Source organism: Pan paniscus, chromosome 3 (genome assembly GCF_029289425.2).
Source record: "Pan paniscus chromosome 3, NHGRI_mPanPan1-v2.0_pri, whole genome shotgun sequence".
In the NCBI taxonomy this organism is placed as follows: domain Eukaryota; kingdom Metazoa; phylum Chordata; class Mammalia; order Primates; family Hominidae; genus Pan; species Pan paniscus.
This window is the reverse complement of record NC_073252.2, coordinates 110,379,755-110,404,471: the sequence shown is the minus strand read 5'-3', so window position 1 is coordinate 110,404,471 and position 24,717 is coordinate 110,379,755. Positions and strand designations below refer to the sequence as shown.

Genomic DNA, 24,717 nt, shown 5'->3' with positions numbered 1-24,717 from the left:
CCCTTCACCTGACCCACAAGCTGTGAGGCTCTCTGGGGATAATGACCCTGCTTTATAATGTAGTACAAGGTCATCAATCTATCATGTTGGGTGGGATGCTGGGCTGTTTCACAGCTGAAAGAATCAACAAAACATCCCAGGCCACTGCATGAGCAGGCACAGTTTTGGAAGTCACACTAATTTTCCCACAAATCCACATATATGCAATTGTGACCCGGGACAGTAAAACTAGTACTCCAAAGTAGAATTTTAAGGAAAAAAGATTCATATTTCTCATGTAAGGAATAGAGATTACACAAAAGTATTAAAGAGCTTTCTTAGGAGTCCTGAATGCCCAGTGTGGCACTCCAGAAGTCTCTGTCAGCCAGTGAAATGATGTCAATAAAGGATGATAATTGGTCCCTAAAGGATTGCCTTTGGCAGTGTGAAGAACAAATACTCAACAATGGCAACAAGCAGCAAGGGAGAGTATAACTATTTATCTAAATCAAAAGATGTGGATACTTTGGACATGTAGGATGTAGTCAGATAATTAAGTAGTGTTACGTATGCATTTCTGTACCCCGCCAAGAGACTTCCAGGAAAGCTATTTACCTTCCCCATTTGATACTTCTTGCTCTTGTATCAGTGACTAGCAGCCAGTGTGAACAGAACCAAAACGTTTCTACCAGCAGCTAATGCAGTCTAGTCCCACAACAGTGGGCATGACTGCGAGTGGGCTCTTGCCCACAGACAGAAGGAACCTGGTGTGTCAGCTAAGAATCTTTGGGCCTGTGGTCATAAAGAGAACTTATTAATGTATCGACTTTACTAAGTCCTGTCATCAACAAAACAAAAACCACTGCTTTCTTTTTTAGTCATTGCTTAATATTCCCCCTATCCAAGTTCGCCATCTACAGGTCATATCATTTACAAATTGCTTTTAAGGTCTTCAGAAGATTGTATATGAGAATTCACGTGTGCCTCCTATTCAGGGAGTTGATACTACTAATTCTTGATTGATGCCACAACTGATGACTATTACTGTGTAACTACTGTCTTGTTAGATATTGACTGCACTCTTCTTTTACATTACCACTCAGGGATTGAGGGTTAAAAGGTAATAGTGAAAAAGAGCTATTAAGTATATGTTTTAGTGCCATATTTCTTAACTTGTTAGAAAAATTCACTCTTCTTTGTTAACATAAAAGTATCACACTTTTGGCCGGGCCTGGTGGCTCACAGCTGTAATCCCAGTGCTTTGGGAGGCCAAGGCAGGAGGGTCACCTGATGCCAGGAATTCGAGACCAGCCTAGACAACATTGTTTGTAGAGACCCCATCTCTACAAAAAAAATTTTAAAAAATTATCAGGGCTCGGTTGTGCACACCCGTAGTCCTGGCTAGTCCAGAGGCTGAGGTCAGGGGGATCCCTTAAGCCTAGGAGTTCAAGGTTATAGTGAGCTATGATAACACTGCCACACTCTAGCCTGGGTGACAGAGTGAATGAAACCCTGTCTCTTCAAAAATCAAAACAAAAAACACTTTTCACTAATGTTTTTATTACAAAAGCACTAACAATCCTAACAATACCCACCATTTACTGAGCACTTAGCTTGCTATCAACTTACATATGTTTATTACTTATGCCAAATTTATTAAGTCTTGTTATTCTCATTTTGTGGATGAGAAATCTGAGGCTACAAGAGGTGATGCAGTTTATTAAAGATCACAGAGCTTGTCAGTAAGTTGCAGAGTTGGTGTTGGAATGCAGATCTGTCTCCCTTCAAACCTGCACTGTGAACAAATTCACCACACTGTCTCTGAATATTTTATTTTTCTATATTTCAAACCTAGAATGACTGCCTATGGCTTTTCAACTACCCTCTCCCCCTCACTTTGAAATATACTCTCCTGGGCAGGGCCCATCTCCCTACTGCTTCACTGAGTAGGAAAGAATGACCCTTCTTGATCTACTGCACAGTGACTGAGAGTACAGGCAGAAATGCAGAGAAGCCTCCTGCACCACCACGTTAGTCCAGCAGCATTCCAGAAGTCCAAGGTGAAACTGTAACCCACTCTTCCTCTTCCTGGAGCTTAACTTGGCAAATGCCTCCTGATCAGACCTCTATTCATTTGGAGTCCTCCCTATGGGCTCTAAATGAATCCCTGTTCAATCAACAATGCCTAGATTTATGTACACATAGGGGCTAAGGCCTGCTCTGCAAAAGCACCCTCAAGTTGGAGTTCTGTCACATTTTTCTTTGGAGGTTGCCTTTTAAGAAGACCATTAGGAAATTAAAGACACTCAAACTAGTTTTGGCATAAAGGGGAATGTATTGATGGACATGAGGATGGGAAATGCAGACAGTCCTCATGTGGGATTAGAACAAGGAAATGGAAAGCTGTTAGTGGAAACCTGCCTCCCTTTCTTTCTCTCTCTCCACAGTCTGATTTATTCATTCCATTAAGACTTGAATGCCTCCTATGTGTCAGGTACCATGCTAGGTAGGTGGGGCAAGAGTACCTACAGATGTAAATGAAACAGACAAGGTCTGCTTCATTTCTCTCTGTAGACCATCTTTATCTGATCTATTTATGATGGCTTTGCATGACCCCTTGACTCAAGCATTTAACAGAAACTAACTCAGTTGCAGCGTCCTTAGTTTAAAGATAAAATCTTAGCACAACGCATGGCTTGCTCCTTCCAGCATTTAATCAGGTGTACAGCAAAGGGGCTTGTAGCAGGGAGGTTTGCATGGACAATCTCAAGTCAAGGAAAAATAAATTATGTAAAAATGGGATGTTGGGAAGGAAAAACTGACTGGTGAAAGAAATGATGATCATCTCTACTGCAAAGACTTTCAAAGATAAAGGGATGATGGTTTCCATAAACTTGAGGAAAGGGGAAAGAGCCCTAGGAAGGCCAGGCACTCATGCTGAGGTAGGAAAGGCTTTGATGGCTCAGCCAGAGACACCAGTTTGAGTGTGAGGGGAGGCTTTGAGTAAGGCACTGCTCGCTCACACAGCCTCTCACTCAGGGCCTTAGGGAAGCCTGGGTGAAATCCTTTGGGAGGGTAGAAGGGACAGAAGAGAAGAGGGGAATTATAAATCTTAAAACAAGGCCTTCCCTGGAGTGCCTGAAAAATTCATAGTTGCTTAAAAACTCAAATCATTTAAGGTTGCCTGAAACATTTGTGAACCCTGGAGGCAATCAATCTCCAATTATGAGAGCAGCAGATGGAGAGCAGTGATACTACAGCAGTGGCTCATGAAGACTGGAAGGCATCCAGGAAAAAGGGGGGCAGGGAGGCTAAAAGTTGAGATGTGTGATAACAAAACGCTGTATGATTACCCCTTAAGTTTTATAGACACGAGGGCTACAGTGGTCCGGAGAAGGAGTATTTACAATTATCAATGTAAATGTGAACTCTACTCACCAGTCTCAACTTTGAATTTGAATGTCCTAAATATGCCTCAAGTCCCTCACTTCTAATACCATCACAAAATATTTCAGCTTAATTCCTGCCCTTCAAGGGAATCTTGAGAGGATACGATATTTCATTTGCTTAACTATACATTTCTAAGGAACTGTTTAAGTCTGACCATATTTATTCATATGATCTTTGATTTGTAGTTCAATTTACAAATTTGGGGGAAAAAATCATGGCTGGTAAATGGGAATAGTGTCTAAAGTTTTCAAAGAAATTTGGTATGTGCCAAAAGCCTGCATATATAAAGAGCTGTGATTACTGCAATGCTGATTTAGGGAGATAGGTGCATTACCTTAGATTATTTGAACTTCATCAGTGATTACTTTGTATAGTGAGTCCTAGATTCATTTTCCATGAAGTAATGTGCTTAGATATTTTATTATAAAGCCAAGTAGCCTACAATGTCTTAGCTTTTGTTATTCTTCTGATTTTTCCTCCTTATCGGGTCTGAAATTTGAAACTATTCCCTCAAGGGATTCACTCTATTTGCCCCCCCCTTTTTTTTGGTTCCTCAGTGACTCTCCTTCTTCTCATTAATTAATCAATTTGCTTCAACAAATATTTATTGAACCCCTCTGATGTTCCAGGGTAACTACAATTCTTACTTTCACAGAATATTTTTGGGACAGACAATCTACCACAAGCTCTGGGCATCTCTGCAAGTTCTTGCAGTGTATGTCAAGAATGAGAGATCAGGCCTGGTGCAGTAGCTAACACCTGTTATTCCAACATTTTGGGAGGCTGAGGCAGGATGATCATTTGAAGTCACGAGTTTGAAACCAGCCTGGGCACATAGCGAGAACCTTAGATAAAATAAAAATAAAAATATTAGCCTGTAGTGGTGGCATATACCTATAGTCTTAGCTACTCAGGATGCTGAGAGGGAGGATTTCTTGTGTCCAAGAGTTTGAGGTCGCAGTGAATTATGATTGTGCCACTGCACTCCATCCAGGACAATAGAGTTAGACCCTGTCTGAAAAAACAAAAACAAAACAAAACAAAACAAACAAACAAACAAACAAAAAAAGCCAGGCCAACCTCTCCTTACCTGGGAATTTATTAGAATTTGCAGCATCTTTGAGGAATGAGGTCATGTCTCTCACTGGGGCAAAGAGCAGGCTTTTTTTTTTTTCTTTTTTTTTTTCTGAGATGGAGTCTTGCTCTGTCACCCAGGCTGGAGTGCAGTGGCATGATCTCGGCTCACTGCAAGCTCCGCCTCCCAGGTTGAAGCCATTCTCCTGACTCAGCCTCCCCAGTAGCTGGGACTACAGGTGCCTGCCACCATGCCCTGCTAATTTTTTGTATTTTTAGTAGAGACGGGGTTTCACTGTGTTAGCCAGGATGGTCTCGATCTCCTGACCTCGTGATCCGCCCGCCTTGGCCTCCCAAAGTACTGGGATTACAGGCATGAGCCACCACGCCTGGCCAAGAGCAGGCTTTTTATAAAAGCAGTGGGCTCCCTAAGCCCAGTGTTCCTTGGCTGCAATAGAGACAAACCCACTGACTGCATGCACAGCATCCACTGGCCCACTCACTACTACTCCAGTGGGACTTGGAGGACATGAGGAGCAGATGTCAGCATGATGTTCATGCTGCTTGATGTACTATGGGTACTAAAACCTTTTGTCTCTGTCTCAGGAGTTTCATGCCGTCTGCCAAAATCCATGAAATAACAGGCTAGCTCATTAGCTTATAAGGAGAGTAGAAGCAAATTACAGACTCTGACAAACTTAATATTTTCCAAGAATTGCCTCACTCCTAGATGAGCCTCTCACAGAGTAAAATTTTATGTAATTTCCTAAATATTCATCTTAACTGAAATAGGATAAAGGCAAAAATGGCAACTTTATTTGACATACATTTATTTTTTGTGTGTTCTATGTTGTCCAAAACGTATAGCCTGTGTATTACCAATTCCATGCTTTTCAAAAAAATCAAATTGTTAAAGATTAAGATTTGTGGCACCAATAATGCAAATTAACCAAAATTTTCTGGATACCTGCTATCTGCCAGGATCTGTAAGGCGATATAAGGATGAATTAGACATAGTTCTGGAATTTTAGGGCTCAGGGTTTACTAGAGATGACAGGCAAATAGGTCTGAAATAAAAGACTGAATCTGCTCAGATATAGCAAAATTCCAAGCAAAGAATGGGCAAAGAATGATTGTGATTTGTAGTTTAATTTACCACTTTGAGGAAAAAAATAATGATTTTTTATACAGGGAAAGGAGGTTTAGTTAAGATACGCTTTGCTTAGAAGACGGACTAGGACATTGAAAGATGGGTAGGACTCCAGACAGTGGAAGTGAAAGGGGTAGGCTCTGAGGAGCAGGGGTGGATGGCAGTGTGAAGAGATGCACATCAGACAGATGTGGTGAGATGTGGGGCACAGCAAGAGCAAAGACACAGAGGGACCTTGTAGAAAGTGACTGCGGCCAGCAGGAAGTCCAGGTTCTCAGGGGTGGCTGTGGCTGGGCTGATGACTGACACAGACTTTAATCAAGTTTAGGTGCTCAGGCAGGCATGGGGCATTTTAACAACACTTTACGTTGGCAAAATACTTTATTGCTGTATAGCAGCTACTCAAATACTCTTTAGTAATGTTATTTCCATGAATCTGTTAATTTTACCTTATCTATTTTATTTATTTTTAAGGGAAATAAATGACATAAATGGATATTAAGAACTTAATTCGTTCTTGAGTCCTATTTCAATTTCACTTAATTTTCCCTTTTTGATTTGAGGCCAAACTCATTGATCTGGGGCCCTGTGATAGATTGTTTCCTATTTTTTGTTTTTCTCCATTGTAACTAATGAATTAATTATGCAACTTTGTTTAATATCTGTCTTCCTCACTATAATTTAAACTCCAAGAAGGCAGGAAATGAGTTTGTTTTGTTCCCTTCTATAACCTCAGTACCTTGAATAACTCCTAGCACATAGTAGGTGCTCAAAAAATATTTGTTGTTGTTAAATGTTTATAAAAGCAGATGCAAGCTAAATCTGGGTAACCTATCTTGTTGATTAATCCTGTGCATTGCTTACTGTTGATAAGTTGGAAATATTTCTTTTTATTTCAGGGATATCTGTAGTGTTCAAAGAAGGTAAGATGCCTTTTGTCATCTCTAAAGTATTAAATTCTCTGCCTACACTCTTGAAGTGACAAGAACAACATGCTTAATTTTAATTCATACTCTTGTCTCTTTGAAATAATGTAAAATTTTTAGAATATCTCTTAATGTTGATTCTCATCAGTCTTACCAGAAATTTCCACGAAATTTGCTTTATAAGTACATTATCAGATTATCTGAAAATTCTGTGACAATGTTTATGTCAAAGCTTCTGGCCCATAAAATAAGCCAATCTGGGTGTTAATGAGGATGCCAACACCAACAAATGTTTGCCGTCATTCACATCAACCCCCATCTTGACGGTTTTCTGCAATTTCTGACAGTAAGTTGGTTCTTCTTTCTAGTGCCTCACTGCCGCCCTCTACTGGTGGCACTTACCAGTACAGGTATAAGCAATTTCACTTTTAACTAGTGTGTTTATACTTACTAATGAAAACAAATGTGACACTCTACACAACAGAACAGGTCTAAATAAATTATAAGACTCAGTAATGGCCTGTAAAAATGGAAAATTTTGTGGAACATTAAAATAGCAGTGCATATTATGCAACTGACAAATATTCGTATTTGAATTTCATTTCAGTAAAGATCCATTAATCTTTTTGAATTTTGTCTTAGGAAAAAACTCACTAATCCACTGTCCCAAAATCTATGATGTTTCAATATATCAATGATTAAAATTATAGTTGTATGCAAATACATGGAAATTAAATAACCTGCTCCTGAATGATTGTTGGGTCAACAATAAAATCAAGGTGGAAATTTAAAAATTCTTTGAACAGAATGATAACAGTGACACAACCTACAAAACCTCTGGGATACAGCAAAGGCAGTGATAAGAGGAAAGTTCATAGCATTAAATACCTACATGAAAACGTGTGAAAGAACACAAATAGACAATCTAAGGTCATACTTCAAGGAGCTAGAGAAACAAGAACAAACCAAACCCAAACCCAGCAGAAGAAAAGACATAACAAAGATCAGAGCAGAACTAAATGAAATTGAAACAAAAAAGACAAAAGATAAATGAAATGAAAAGCTGGCTCTTTGAAAAGTTAAATAAAATTGTTAGACCATTAGTGAGATTAACCAAGAAAAGAAAAGATTCAAGTAAGCTCAATTAGAAAAGAAACGGGTGATATTGGCTGGGCTCGGTGGCTCACGCCTGTAATCCTAGCACTTTGGGAGTCCTAGGCGGGAGGATCATGAGGTCAGGAGATCGAGACCATCCTGGCTAACACGGTGAAACCCCGTTTCTACTGAAAATACAAAAAAATTAGCCAGGCGTGGTGGCAGGCGCCTGTAGTCCCAGCTACTGGGGAGGCTGAGGCAGAAGAATGGCATGAACCTGGGAGGCGGAGCTTGCAGTGATCCAAGATCGCGCCACTGCACTCCAGCCTGGGCCACAGAGCGAGACTCCGTCTCAAAAAAAAAAAAAAAAAAAAAAAAAAGAAATGGGTGATATTACAACCAATATCACAGAAATACAAAAGATCATTCAAGGCTACTGAAAACCTTTACACACATGAACTAGAAGACCTAGAAGAGATTAATAACTCTCTGGAAGTATACAACCCTCCTAGATTAAACCAGGAAGAAATAGAAACTCTGAACAGACCAGTAACAAGGAGTGAGATTGAAATGGTAACTAAAAAGCCACCAACAAAAAAAGTTCAGGACCAGATGAATTCACAGTTGAATTATATCAGACATTTAAAGAAGAATGGTACCAATCCTATTGAAACTATTCCAAAAGATAAAGAAAGAATTCTCCCTAAATCATTCTATAAAGTCAATATCATCCTAACATCAAAACCAGGAAAGGACATAACAAAAAAAGAAAACTACAGGGCAATATTCCTTATGAACATAGATGCAAAAATCCAGAACAAAATACTAGCTAACGGAATTCAACAGCATATAAAAAAGATAATCGACCATGATAAAGTGGGTTTCATACCAGGGATGCAGGGATAGTTTAATATCTGCAAGGCAATAAATGTGATACACCACATAAACAGAATTAAAAATAAAAATCACATGATCATGTCAATAGATGCAGAAAAAGCATTTGACAAAATCCAGCATCTCTTTATAATTAAAACCCTCAACAAAATTGGCATAGAAGGGGCATACCATAAGGTAATAAAAGCCATTTGTGACAAACCTATAGTCAACATCATACCAAATGGGGAAAAGTTGAAAGCATTCCCCCTGAGATCTGGAACAAGACAAGGATGTCCACTTTCACAACTTCTATTCAACAGAGCACTGGAAGTCCTAGCCAGAGCAATCAGATAAGAGAAAGAAATAAAGGGCATCCAAATTGGTAATGAGGAAGTCAAACTGTGACTGTTTGCTGATGACATGATTGTATACCTAGAAAACCCTAAGGACTCATCCAAAAAGCTCCTAGAACTGGTAAATGAATTAAGTAAAGTTTCAGGATACAAAATTAATGTACACAAAATCAGTAGCTCTGCTATACATCAACAGTGACCAAGCTGAGATTCAAATCAAGAACTCAACCCCTTTTAAAATAGCTGCAAAAAAATAAATTACTTAGGAATATACTTAACCAAGGAGGTGAAAAACCTCTACAAGGAAAACTACAAAATACTGCTGAAAGAAATGATAGATGACACAAACAAATGGAAACACATCCCATGCTCATGGATGGATAGAATCAATATTGTGAAAATAACCATACTGCCAAAAGCAATCTACAAATTCAATGCAATTGCCATCAAAGTACCACCATCATTTTTCACAGAATTAGAAAAAATAATTCTAAAATTCATATGGAACCAGAAAAGAGCCAGCATAGCCAAAGCAAGACTAAGCAAAAAGAACAAATCCGTAGGCATCACACTTTCTGACTATAAGGCCATAGTCACCAAAACAGCATGGTGTTGGTATAAAAATAGACACATAGTCATTTTAGAATGACTAAATAGAAATACTGTTAATGCAAAAGAGCCTTATCTATTAAATGCTCCATGGGTCCATAACTTGCAAACAATGCTGGTTCTGAACATGTACATGACCCCAAAGTCTTTGGTCATGTTCTCTTATATTCTTCCTTACTCTCAGCACACACCCTATAGGCAACAAAGCTGCCAACCTCACCTCATAAGTATGGTCTTTGCTTCTCAGTCTCTCTTCTTGCTGCCTGCTTCAGGGTTTCTCCCTGTTTAGTTTGGACCACTAGCCTCCAGGCTGGTCTTCCTGCCACTTGTCTCTTTCCCAGTTCCCATTCTTTATGCTTCATGTGCTGCCCAGATAGGTTCTTAGAAAGCAGAACTGACGGTGTTACTTTCCTACTTAGAAACTCCTGGCTCATTGTTGCCTATAGGATGAAACCCAAACTCCTGAACTTGGCGTGGAGGGTCCAAGTTGCCATGCTCAGCACTACCTGCCATTAGTGTTGCTTCTGCCACTGTGAACTTGCCCTTAGTACTCTGGAATGGTGTCCCCAGGACTCTGTTTTCAACAGTATGGCAGAGTCTAACATCATGCTCTGTCATAATTCAGTTACTTAACTGTCTTCCAGTAGACTGTGACTTCTGTGGGTGACCACAGTGTCTCACTCATTTTTTTCATTTCAGCTTCTCATGCTGTGACTAGCACACTGTAGAAGCTGTGTGAATGGACACATAAATGAATGAATGAATGTTCCTCTCCCCATTTTTATCTAATAAACTCATCAGTTTTCAAGTCTTAGGTTATAAAGGTGCTTCTCTAAAGACTTTCTTGACTCTAATATGGCAGAATTAATTGCTGTCATGGTAGTTGCATATACTCCAGTCTTCCATGTTAGGTCATAAGTGACAGAAGCAACCTGGAGGAGTGAAAAGGATATGAGCTTCGGAGGCGAATGACCCTGGGCTAATCACTTAGCCTTGACACTCACTATCTGTGTCACCTTCAATAAGTAGCTCAGCTTTTCTGAAATGAACACTCGTTTCTTCATCTTTAAATGGAGTTAACACCACTTCCTCATAGGACTGATGCAAAGATTTAATAAGCAAGTAAAAGTTCATGACACATGAAAATTTCATTAAATTTCAGCATTTATTTCCTTCCCCCGAGGGTGAAGACCCTATTTAATTCATACCTAGGTTCCCAGAACTTCAGAAACTATAGAGAATCAATAAATGTTTGTTGAGTAAATAAATGATTCCCAGAGTTGTAGTTAGTCAAAAGTAGTGTCAGTATATACTTTAAAAAGGTCTTTTAAACTAATACAATTGTTTATTAATACCTTTCTACTCACTTAGTATAAATATCACATCCTAATACCCTGAAATGTCTTGAATCAAATTCTTCTCATTTTTATGACGATAGTATCTAAAGTATACACACGTCTTGTGGTTTGAGGCATGTTTTCAGACCTTTCAATTATACTTCCATTTGTACATTTCCTTTATGTAGTCACTGTAAAGTATGTTTGTGAAGTGCTTGGATAATAAGTAAATTTATTTTGTAATGGTATATATATGTAATAATTTTAAGTAAGACGAAGCAAAATATAAAACTGTTCATACAGTGTAATAGCAACTCTGTAAAAAATCATCGAAAACCACTGACATTTTCTTCCAAAAGTAGAAAAATCCATCCTAAAATTTATATAGAATCTCAAGGGACTTGGAATAGCTAAAACAATTTTGAAAAAAAGGAAAATTGGAGGACTCACACTTCCTGATTTCAAAACTTACAATGAAGCCATAGTAATCCAAACAGTAGTATAGACCATCGATGTATAAGAAGCCCAGAAATAAACCATCATATATAGGGTCACATGACTTCCAACAAGAGTGCCAAGACCATCCAATGAGGAAAGAATAGTTTTTTCCAACAAACGGTATTGGGAAAACTGTATATCCACATAGAGAAGAATGAAGTGAGACCCTTACTTTACAACACCACATACAAAAATTAACTCATAATGGATCAAAGACACAAATGTAAGAGTTAAAACTAGAAAACTCTTAGAAGAACACATAGGAGGAAGGCTTCATGAAATAGGGTTTGGTAATTTTTTGTATATGAAATGGAAAGCACAGGCAACAAAATAAATAATAGATATATTAGACTACATCAAAATTGAAAACTCTGGGCATCAAAGGGCACAATCAGCAGAGTGAAAAGGAAACCTATGAAATGAGAAAAAATATTTGTAAATCATGGATCTGACAATGAGTTAATATCCAGAGTATATAAAGAACAACTGTAACTCAACAACAAAAAAATCAAACAACCCAATTAAAAAATGGGCAAAGCATTAGCATTTGAAACTACAATTTTGGAAACTTAAAGCTAAGTTAATTTGGATCTGTTATTTGATTCATCCACTAAAGTTTTTTTGTTGTTGTTTAAAGTGCTTATCAGCATAATGATAAATGTCATGCACATTTGTGAAGAAACATCCTTTTTGGTTCCTTTTGGGAATGGGAGGCATTCCTTGATCTTTATGAATGACAGGTTACTGTTTTGCCTTACTTAACGTAGTGGAATAAAGCAGACAAAGCTTGAAAAAGAAAATGGGCAAAGTTTGAATAGACATTTCTCCAAAGAAGATATACAAATGGCCAATAAGTACAGAAAAAGTCCCCAACATCACTAATCATTACAGAAATGCAGATCAAAAGCACAATGAGACACTACCTCACACCCAATAAGATGGCTGCCATGAAAAAATCAGAAAATAACATGTTGGAAAGGATGTGGAGAAATCAGAACTCTTATGCAGTATTGTCACTGTACGGCAGTTCCTCAGAAAGATAAAAATAGAATTACCATATTATCTAGCAATTCTACTTCTACATACACCCAAAAGAATTGAAAGCAGGAACTCAAGAAGATATTTATATACCCATGTCCATTACATGATTAGTAATAGCCAAAATATGGAAGCAGTCCACTGAACGGATGAATGGAGAAACAAAATTGGTATGTACATGCAATAAAATATTATTCCACCTTAAAAAGGAAGGCAATTCTGACATATGGATGAACCTTGAGGACAGAAGCCAGTCACAAAAGGACAAATACAGCATGATATCACTTACATGAAGTACCTAGAGTAGTCACATTGATAGACACAGAGAGGAGAATGGTGTTTGCCAGGGGCTGGGGAAGAGAGAAATGGGAGTTATTGTTTACCGGATGCAGAGTTTCAAATTTGTGAGATAAAAAAGAGTTCTGTGGATGGATGGTAGTTATTGCAGTGCAACAATGTGAGTGTACTTAATACCACTGAAATGTGCACTTAAAATCATTCAGATGGTACATTTTATATTATGTGTATTTTACCACAATTTCTAAAAAGTATTGAAGAATAATCAGAAGGAAATACAATAAAATGTGGAATGTTTGCCTCTAAAGTGGTACTTTTCTATTATTTTCCTCTTCCTATTTTCTACAATGACTACGTATTGCTATGTAGTTAGGAAAAAATAACTTAACTCAAAAGTTTCATATGAAAACTTACCCAAAGTTTCGGTTCATTAGATTTCAATCCATTCCTGATTTAGAAGAACTTCCTAGTTAAGAAAAAGACATAAAAACAGAGGACTTTGTTATAAGAAGATGGAATAATCTCTACTGTATTTCTTGCATTATGTCACAAGCATTGTTGCATGCTTGCTATTCGAAACATCGGATAAGGGAACAGGAAGATCAAGTTCCTGAGTTGCAAATGAGTGCAGAGAAGTTACAATTGTATCATCACTGTTCATCACTTTAGATATAAAAGGAAGAGGAATGTTACATCAAGGGAGACCAGATCCTGTCCAGAGTGCTTGACTGGGGACAAACCTCTTTTGGTTTCCTCCCTCCCTTAAATAGGGGAAAGGGCTTCAAATTTCTCCTTAAACTTCAACCATAAAGGAGAGAAAACTCACCATCAGAGGATCAAACTATCAGTGGTGGTCATATCTGATAATTTTATTATGCATGAAATAAAAGGACTTTGTTGAAAAACCTCTGGGGTTGACATCTTATCTCCTGGAGTTCTGCAACTTTCATCCACTGACTTTAAAAAAGTCTATTTACTACTTTTGGGGCCTGCCAGAAAAATGGGAATCCCCCATTTATTTATACAAAAATGTTGCTAAAGAAGTTTGCAATAATAATTACTACTTTATTGTATATTAAAATGACAATGTGGCCGGGTACAGTGTCTTGCACCTGTAATCCCAGCACTTTGGCAGGCGGATCACGTGAGGTCAAGAGTTCAAGACCAGTCTGGCCAAAACATGGTGAAACCTTGTCTCTACTAAAAATACAAAATTAGCCAGGTGTGGTGGCGCGTGCCTGTAATCCCAGCTACTCAGGAGGCTGAGGCAGGAGAATCATTTGAATCCAGGAAGTGGAAGTTGCAGTGAGCCGAGATCAGGCCACTGCACTCCAGCCTGGGCAACAGAGTGAGACTGTCTCAAAAAAAAAAAAAAAAAAAAAAAAAAGGCAATGGATTACTCTTCCCAGTAATTTACATTTTTCAACTCTCCTATAACCCTCTCAAAGGCCAGCTTATTCTCCTACAGCCCCTAAACCACCATCCTAGGTCGACGTCTCCTGTTCTTAACTGCCACTTATGAACCTTGCTTTCACACACTCCTATCCCCACCTTTGGAATTCATGTCACCAGATTCTATTATCCCACTGCCCTTCATTGTTGCTATCAGCTGCCAGTTCTCAGGGCATTTTGGCTCCTGGATCACTTGGTCTCTCCAAACCACTCTTATTCTTGGATATTTCAATAATCATGTGATGATCCAGGATTCTCCATTCCTTGAAATCCTTTCTTCCAAAGATGTTATCCTTGACACAACCTCAGTCATTCACTTCCATGGTCATACAGCCTAAATTTTGTTATCATCAATCACAGCAACTCTTCCAGATTTTCAAATTCACGAATCTCTCTCGCTATTCACTACTACCCATCTTGTCCCCTTTTAGTCTCCAAAATCCAACAATCCTAAAATCCCACTGGGACCTCTATGGATCCTACTCCTGAACCCTTACTGTACTTTTATGATCCGTTTACCTTCTGCTCACTTAGGTGACTATTTCACGCTGTCTCTTCTTCCTCCATCCTCATCCTCATCAGACGAGGACTTCCACAGGCTCCCACTCCCTTCTACGAATCTAACAGCAGCTGCATCCCATACTCTGTCTTCCCTTCTGCTATCAGAGAGGGACCACCCATGCTCTTATCTAAAACCAAGCACTCCATTTGGGCACTAAGTCCACCTGTGTTTCTATTCAAGGGTAGCAGCATTTCTCTCCTCTTCCTCTCTCAATCTTTTACATCGTCAAGCTTTTGCTCTCCTTTGGCTCATTCCTATCTGTTTACAAATATGCCATTCTTTCTTTCATCTTAGAAGAAAAATCTCTTCATCTCACTTTCATCAGTAGTTATTGTCTTTTTTAGCAAAATTCCTTGAAAGAATTGTCTCTACTTGAGCTTCCAATCTCTCTCTTCCCATTCTCTTTTAAACGCATTCTAATTAGACTTTTGTCCCATTATGCCACTGAAACAAATTTTGTCAAAGTCACTGATCAACTCCATGTTGCTAAATCCAGCCGTCAATTCTTCTTATTATTACTTTTTTTGAGATGGGAGTCTCCCTCTGTCACCCAGGCTGGAGTGCAATGAGGCAATCTTGACTCACTGCAACCTCCAACTCCCATGTTCAAGCGATTCTTGTGCCTCAGCCTCCCAAGTAGCTGGGATTACAGGCATTTGCCACCATATCCGACTAATTTTTGTATTTTTAGTAGAGATGGGTTTTCACCATGTTGGGCAGTCTGGTCTCGAACTCCTGACCTCAAGTGATTCACCTGCCCCGGCCTCCCAAACTGTTGGGATTACAGGCGTGAGCCACCATGCCCGGCCTCCAGCAGTCAATTCTTACTCCTTATCTTAGTTGATGTGCCAAAAACATGTGACATAAAGCCTCCCTCCTCTGCTGTGTTCCAGGAAACCATACTCTCTTGGTTTTCCTCCTGTATTACTGATCACTCCTTAGTCTTTTTGGCTGATTCCTCCTCTTCTTCTAGATCTCTTGATGTTGGAGTATGCAAAGGCTCAGTCTCAAACTATCTTCCTTTCTCCATCTAAACCTATTCCTCGGTGATTTCATTCAGTTCATGGTTGTAAATACCACATATTTATTGGTAATCATCAAATTCCTGTCTCCAGCCCAAACTTCACCTTAAACTTCAGATGCATATTTTCAACCGTAACTTGATACCTGCACTTGAGTTCACATTGAACCCCTGGTTGGCCTTTGTTAATGACTGAACCTTGTCAGCAGAGTGAAATGAAAGGCCAACTCTTGATGAGCTGGGCATTCAAAAGAGGCTGAATAGGAGCAGTTGGGGTTACCGGAAGGGCCATGCCTTGTGGAAGGAACTTGGCTGGAAGGAACTGCTTGGTTTCCTCCCGTTCACTTTCAATTTGTGCATGGGCAGCTGTAGTCTTAACAAGGTTTTCTTCTGACAACTATGACTTGGGGTGATAACTGTGTTGAGACACTGTGGGACTTCTGAAACCTGTCTGTTGCATAATAACTAAGGCTTTTCTGTTCTTTCACTGTGACTTCCTTTTTCACAAATAACTCCTGGCTTGCAAATGAGAGGTATTACCAGCCTATTCAATGTTTCCAGATTTCTGACAAGGGCTAGATAAAGAAGTATTTAAATCATTAAAATCTTAAAGAGTCTCCGTGCTGTATTTGTCTTTAATATATTTTTAAGAATCTAGGCCAGGTGCGGTGGCTCACGCCTGTAATCCCAGCACTTTGGGAGGCTGAGGTGGGCGGATCAAGAGGTCAGGAGATCGACACCATCCTGGCTAACATGGTGAAACCCCGTCTCTACCAAAAATACAAAAAATTAGCCAGGCGTGGTGGCGGATGCCTGTAGTCCCAGCTACTCGCGAGGCTGAGGCAGGAGAATGACGTGACCCGGGAGGTGGAGCTTGCAGTGAGCCTAGATCAGGCCACTGCACTCCAGCCTGGGCGACAGAGCAAGACTCCATCTCAAAAAAAAAAAAAGAATCTAGATTTTTAAAACATTGTATCATTAGAAAGCAAAACAGTGTTGTTGTAAAAAAAATTTGGAGAAAAATAATATATAAAAGAACATAAGAATTATCTATGATCCTACTAAGAAATAAGCACTATGAATATTTTATAATTTTTTCTTTGTATAGCTATAGTATTTCTAATGAAGTTTTAAAAAGTATAAGTTTTCAAAATTTAGCTAAGTATTCTTTGTCTGACTACAATTGACCAGTCTTTGTGCCTCTAGATTGAGATGCCCAGGTGTACTCAGAAATGATTTAGAAAAACACTGTGACCCCCTGTGTGTATTTTGGTGTGTGTGCTTCCTGTCACTCATGTTACAGTTAACTTGGTAATGTTTCTACACATGCTATCTTCTGTTTTTCTTTCAGCCTTACTTTAAAGCTGGACATCCTCACCACTCTGCCTGCCCCGACCTACTTAACACAAACAACTAACCCCAATAGCCAAGCATCATCAGTGAGTGCTAACCTTTATCAAAACCCTTTCCTAGAAAAAATCTCTGATACCTTGGTATTGGGCAGGCATGGCGCAGTTGATAGCCGGAAGGAGGGAGTGGGGTAAGGTTAGAACCTCCCCTGGAGCTGGCTGTGAAAGTCAGGAAGGCACCTTGAAGGACAGACAGAGCTTCAGGTCCTTGGGAGAGTGTGCTCTGGCAAGTGTGTCATCTTAGGCAAAGTAGATCTAAACAGAGAATTGGCAGTTCTGGTAACCAGCAGGGTTAGAATGGATTAAGTGCGCAGCCTGAGGTAGAGAGATGGAGTCATGCTAACAGCCTAGCATAGCAAGGAGGTAGAAATAGTAATCATTACCATTTATTGAGTAAATACTGCTACCAATAATAGTCAACTCATAAAACTGTAGTGAGTATTAAGATAATATATATAAGCATTGTAACAGAAAGGCTGACACACAGAACATGCTTAACAAATACTTATTAAAGAATAATGCATGCCACTTATTGTTATTAACTATCATTATTCAGCACTGGTGAACAGATGAGAGTGTCATTTAGGGTGGGGGAAGGGGGCTGCTTCCTTACATCTTTAAACACTGCCTGCTCATGAATTTCCTCCACCCCATGATCTATTCACTTCATGGTGGATCCCAACCACACAGTAAGTCTCCTGCTTCCAAGTGAGTGCTTTTTTGTATTCGTTGCACACTGGGTAACCTGGATTCTAATCCTGACTCCATCACAAACCAGCTACGTGTGAACTTGTGCAAGTCACCTTTCCCTGCTAGACCTCAGTTTCCTCCTTTCTAAAGCTGGGGATTTTTGCTAAAGTCTTTAAAGTCCCTTTCGATTCTATGATTCTGTAGTGCTACTTCTGCCATCCCAAAGTTCAGCAGCAAGTGACCAAGGATCAGTGCCAGCCTGCTCTGCTACAGTAGGATATACATAGCACTTAATAATGGCTACTGTTTGTTTTTATCAAGCATTGCTATAAGGGTCTTAATATATTAACTCATTTAATTATCAAAAAAAACTTAAGGAAAATGGACGTTGTTATCCTCATGTTATGGATGAGAAAATTAAGGCCGTTAGTGATTAACTTGGTCATGGCCAAAAAACAAGGAAGAGACAAAGCTGATACTAACACAAGGAGTCAATGTATCATATTAAAAGCATCCTGTACTGCAGGTTCCCATTTACACTTGATAAAGGTGACCTAGATCAGGTGTCATTTTGAATAGATAGTAAAGTCTTGTTTTTAAATAACCTGATAGAACAAGAGCAAAAACTTGGCCATGCTATGGACAATCTGCTTTAAAACACATACCTGCTGATACAGAATCTATGGTATTCATTTTGGGACTCTTTAAATATATTTAAATGGAGCAAATATTCAGGGTGTGTTGTTTTGTTATGCAACACCAAATCAAAGGAGGCATCTGGAAGGATCTGGAGCCTCTCAAATGTTACAATCTTCTACCATCTCTAGTTGAGTAGGTGTTATTATATACTTATAAGAAAATAGATGCAGTTCTCCAAGTGTTATGTTGATGAATTTATGAATTAATTTTTCAATTTAACCCATGGGGAAAATATCATTTGTGAGCTAGAGAGTTTTAACGGTGGTAAGTCTCATTCAAAGAAAAAAAATTGAGCAGGACAGTAGAGATCCATGAAATTTTATTTATTTAGCAAATCTGTATTGTCCACCTACAATGTGTCATGCATTGGGCTAGGTACTGGGAATTCAGAGATAAAAAGATATAGTCTTGATCTTCAAAAAGAGCTAGTTGTGTACAGAGATGAAGAAATCATCACAATTTATTTTAATAAGTTATTGAGTAGAGAAAATCTCTGGGTCCTAAGAAATGGCTAACCTAACAGGACAAAGTGGCCACTGACTTCAGTAGAAAGCAGTCATGTAAGTCAAGTCTTCCCAGGGGTAGTGATGCTTGAGCTGGGTCTTAGAAATAAAATAGGCCACAAACGAAGGAAATGGTCTTGCAACAAGAAAAGTAATAGTGGTGACAAGAGTATGGCATGGTTGGGAAAGAACAAGTAACTTGACACTACTGAAGTTTAGCTTCATCTGGGGTATTGGAGAGGAATAAAAGATGTGGTTGGAAGGTGGCCGAATAGGAACAGCTCCAGTCTACAGCTCCCAGCGTGAGCAATGCAGAAGACGGATGATTTCTGCATTTCCAACTGAGCAAATTGCACACGAGGAGATTATATCCCATGCCTGGCTCGGAGGGTCCCACACCCACGGAGCCTCACTCATTGCTAGCACAGCAGTCTGAGATCGAACTGCAGGGTGGCAGCAAGGCTGGGGGAGGGGCGCCTGCCATTGCTGAGGCTGGAGTAGGTAAACAAAGCAGCCTGGAAGCTCAAATTGGGTGGAGCCCACCGTAGCTCAAGGAGGCCTGCCTGCCTCTGTAGACTCTACCTCTGGGGGCAGGGTATAGCTGAACAAAAGGCAGCAGAAACCTCTGCAGGCTTAAATGTCCCTGTCTGACAGCTTTGAAGAGAGTAGTGGTTGCCCCAGCACGGAGTTTGAGATCTGAGAACAGACAGACTGCCTCCTCAAGTGGGTCCCTGACCCCCGAGTAGCCTAACTGGGAGGCACCCTCCAGTAGGGGCAGACTGACACCTCACACGGCCAGGTACCCCTCTGAGACGTAGCTTCCAGAGGAACGATCAGGCAGCAACATTTGCTGTTCAGCAATATTTGCTGTTCTGCAGCCTCTGCTGCTGTTACCCACGCAAACAGGGTCTGGAGTGGTCCTCCAGCAAACTCCAACAGACCTGCAGCTGAGGGTCCTGATTGTTAAAAGGAAAACTAACAAACAGAAAGGACATCCACACCAAAACCCCATCTGTACGTCACCATCATCAAAGACCAAAGGTAGATAAAACCACAAAGATGGGGAAAAAACAGAGCAGAAAAGCTGAAAATTCTAAAAATCAGAGCGCCTCTCCCCCTCCAAAGGAATGCAGCTCCTCTCCAGCAACAGAACAAAGCTGGATGGAGAATGACTTTGACGAGTTCAGAGAAGAAGGCTTCAGATGATCAAACTTTTCTGAGCTAAAGGAGGAAGTTCGAACTCATTGCAAAGAAGCTAAAAACCTTGAAAAAAGATTAGACGAATGGCTAACTAGAATAACCAGTGTAGAGAAGTCCTTAAATGACCTGATGGAGCTGAAAGCCATGGAACAAGAACTATGTGATGAATGCACAAGTTTCAGTAGCCGATTCGATCAACTGGAAGAAAGGGTATCAGTGATTGAAGATCAAATGAATGAAATGAAGCGAAAAGAGAAGTTTAGAGGAAAAAGAGTAAAAAGAAATGAACAAAGCCTCCAAGAAATATGGGACTATGTGAAAAGACCAAATCTATGTCTGATTGGTGTACCTGAGAGTGATGGGGAGAATGGAACCAAGTTGGAAAACACTCTGCAGGATATTATCCAGGACAACTTCCCCAATCTAGCAAGTCAGGCCAACATTCAAATTCAGGAAATACAGAGAAAGCCACAAAGATACTCCTCAAGAAGAGCAACTCCAAGACACATAATTGTCAGATTCACCAAAGTTGAAATGAAGGAAAAAATGTTAAGGGCAGCCAGAGAGAAAGGTTGGGTTACCCCCAAAGGGAAGCCCATCAGACTAACAGCGGATCTCTTGGCAGAAACTCTACAAGCCAGAAGAGAGTGGGGGCCAATATTCAACATTCTTAAAGAAACGAATTTTCAACCCAGAATTTCATTTTCAGCCAAACTAAGCTTCATAAGTGAAGGAGAAATAAAATACTTTACAGACAAGCAAATGCTGAGAGATTTTGTCACCACCAGGCCTTCCCTAAAAGAGCTCCTGAAGGAAGCACGAAACATGGAAAGGAAAAACCAGTACCAGCCACTGCAAAAACATGCCAAATTGTAAAGACCATCAATGCTAGGAAGAAACTGCATCAACTAATGAGCAAAATAACCAGCTAACATTATAATGACAGGATCAAATTCACACAAAACAATATTAACCTTAAATGTAAATGGGCTAAATGCTCCAATTAAAAGACACAGACTGGCAAATTGGATAAGGAGTCAAGACCCATCAGTGTGCTGTATTCAGGAGACCAATCTCATGTGCAGAGACACACATAGGCTCAAAATAAAGGGATGGAGGAAGATCTACCAAGCAAATGGAATACAGAAAAAGGCAGGGGTTGCAATCCTAGTTTCTGATAAAACAGACTTTAAACCAACAAAGATCAAAAGAGACAAGGCCATTACATAATGGTAAAGAGATCAATTCACCAAGAAGAGCTAACTATCCTAAATATATATGCACTCAATACAGGAGCACCCAGATTCATAAAGCAAGTCCTTAGAGACCTACAAAGAGACTTAGACTCCCACACAATAATAACGGGAGAGTTTAACACCCCACTGTCAACATTAGACAGATCAACAAGACAGAAAGTTAAAAAGGATATCCAGGAATTGAACTCAGCTCCGCACCAAGCGGACCTAATAGACATCTACACAACTCTCCACCCCAAATCAACAGAATATACATTCTTCTCAGCACCACATCACACTTATTCCAAAACTGACCACATACTTGGAAGTAAAGCAAGCCTCAGCAAATGTAAAAGAACAGAAATTATAACAAACTGTCTCTCAGACCACAGTGCAATCAAACTAAAACTCAGGATTAAGAAACTCACTCGAAACCGCTCAACTACATGGAAACTGAACAACCTGCTCTTGAATGACTACTGGGTACATAATGAAATGAAGGCAGATATAAAGATGTTCTTTGAAACCAATGAGAACAAAGTCACAACATGCCAGAATCTCTGGGACACATTTAAAGTAGTGTGTAGAGGGAAATTTATAGCACTAAATGCCCACAAGAGGAAGCAGGAAAGATCTTAAATTGACATCCTAACATCACAATTAAAAGAACTAGAGAAGCAAGGGCAAACACATTCAAAAGCTAGCAGAAGGCAAGAAATAACTAAGATCAGAGCAGAACTAAAGGAGATAGAGACACAAAAAACCCTTCAAAAAAATCAATGAATCCAGGAGCTGGTTTTTTGAAAAGATCAACAAAATTGATAGACCACTAGCAAGACTAATAAAGAAAAAAAGAGAGAAGAATCAAATAGATGCAATAAAAAATGATAAAGCGGATATCACCACCGATCCCACAGAAATACAAACTACCATCAGAGAATACTATAAACACCTCTATGCAAATAAACTAGAAAATCTAGAAGAAATGGATAAATTCCTCGACACATACACCCTTCCAAGATTAAACCAGGTAGAAGTTGAATCCTTGAACTGACCAATAACAGGCTCTGAAATTGAGGCAATAATTAATAGCTTACCAACCAAAAAAAGTCCAGGACCAGACAGATTCACAGCCAAATTCTACCAGAGGTACAAAGAGGGGCTGGTACCATTCCTTCTGAAACTATTCCAATCAATAGAAAAAGAGGGAATCCTCCCTAACTCATTTTATGAGGCTAGCATCATCCTGATACCAAAGCCTGGCAGAGACACAATGAAAAAAGAGAATTTTAGACCAATATCCCTGATGAACATCGATGCAAAAATCCTCAATAAAATACTGGCAAACCAAATCCAGCAGTGCATCAAAAAGCTTATCCACCATGATCAAGTGGGCTTCATCCCTGGGATGCAAGGCTGGTTCAACATACACAAATCAATAGATGTAATCCAGCATATAAATAGAACCAAAGACAAAAACCACTTGATTATCTCAATAGAGGCAGAAAAGGCCTTTGATAAAAGTCAACAGCCCTTCATGCTAAAAACTCTCAATAAATTAGGTATTGATGGGATGTATCGCAAAATAATAAGAGCTATCTATGACAAACCAACAGCCAATATCATACTGAATGGGCAAAAACTGGAAGCATTCCCTTTGAAAACTGGCAAAAGACAGGGATGCCTTCTCTCACCACACCTATTCAACATAGTGTTGGAAGTTCTGGCCAGGGCAGTCAGGCAGGAGAAAGACATAAAGGGTATTCAATTAGGAAAAGAGGAAGTCAAATTGTCCCTGTTTGCAGATGACGTGACTGTATATCTGGAAAACCCCATCGTCTCAGCCCAAAATCTCCTTAAACTGATAGGCAACTTCTGCAGTCTCAGGATACAAAATCAATGTGCAAAAATCACAAGAATTCCTCCACACCAATAACAGACAAACAGAGAGCCAAATCATGAGTGAACTCCCATTCACAATTGCTTCAAAGAGAATAAAATACCTAGGAATCCAACTTACAAGGGATGTGAAGGACCTCTTCAAGGAGAACTACAAACCACTGCTCAATGAAATAAAAGAGGATACAAACAAATGGAAGAACATTCCATGCTCATGGATAGGAAGAATCAATATCATGAAAATGGCCATACTGCCTAAGGTAATTTATAGATTCAATGCCATCCGCATCAAGCTACCAATGACTTTCTTCACAGAATTGGAAAAAACTACTTTAAAGTTCATATGGAACCAAAAAAGAGCCCACATCACCAAGACAATCCTAAGCCAAAAGAACAAAGCTGAGGGCATCATGCTACCTGACTTCAAGCTATGCTTCAAGGCTATAGTAACCAAAACATCATGGTACTGGCACCAAAACAGAGATATAGACCAATGGAACAGAACAGAGCCCTTAGAAATAATACCACACCTCTACAACCATCTGATCTTTGACAAACCTGACAAAAACAAGAAATGGGGAAAGGAGTCCCTATTTAATAAATGGTGCTTGGAAAACTGGCTAGCCATATGTAGAAAGCTGAAACTGGATCCCTTCCTTACACCTTACACAAAAATTAATTCAAGATGGATTAAAGACTTAAATGTTAGACCTAAAGCCATAAAAACCCTAGAAGAAAACCTAGGCATTACCATTCAGGACATAGGCATGGGCAAGGACTTCATGTCTAAAACACCAAAAGCAATGGAATAAATGCAAAAATTGACAAATGGGATCTAATTAAACTCAAGAGCTTCTGCACAGCAAAAGAAACTACCATCAGAGTAAACAGGAAACCTACAAAATGGGAGAAAATTTTTGCAATCTACTTATTTGACAAAGGGCTAATATCCAGAATCTACAAAGAACTCAGACAAACTTACAAGAAAAAAACAAACAACCCCATCAAAAAGTGGGTGAAGGATATGAACAGACTCTTCTCAAAAGAAGACATTTATGCAGCCAACAGACACATGAAAAAATGCTCATCATCACTGGCCATCAGAGAAATGCAAATCAAAACCACAATGAGATATCATCTCACACCAGTTAGAATGGCAATCATTAAAAAGTCAGGAAACAACAGGTGCTGGAGAGGATGTGGAGAAATAGGAACACTTTTACACTGTTGGTGGGACTGTAAACTAGTTCAACCATTGTGGAAGACAGTGTGGCATTTTCTCAAGGATCTAGAACTAGAAATGCCATTTGACCCCGCCATCCCATTACTGGGTATATACCCAAAGGATTATAAATCATGCTGCTA

At 39.5% G+C, this 24,717-nt stretch overlaps 1 protein-coding gene across 3 annotated transcripts in view; it reads right to left on the bottom strand.

Annotated features, from left to right (window-relative positions):
- The window catches only part of ALPK1 (alpha kinase 1), a 144,400-nt gene that overhangs the window by 112,695 nt on the left and 6,988 nt on the right, over positions 1-24,717 (bottom strand). For all 3 annotated transcript variants that reach the window (XM_063603872.1, XM_063603874.1, XM_063603871.1), the window contains exon 2: positions 13,097-13,148. The gene's annotated coding sequence lies outside the window, so the exon portion shown is untranslated. The remainder of the gene's footprint in view (positions 1-13,096; positions 13,149-24,717) is intronic.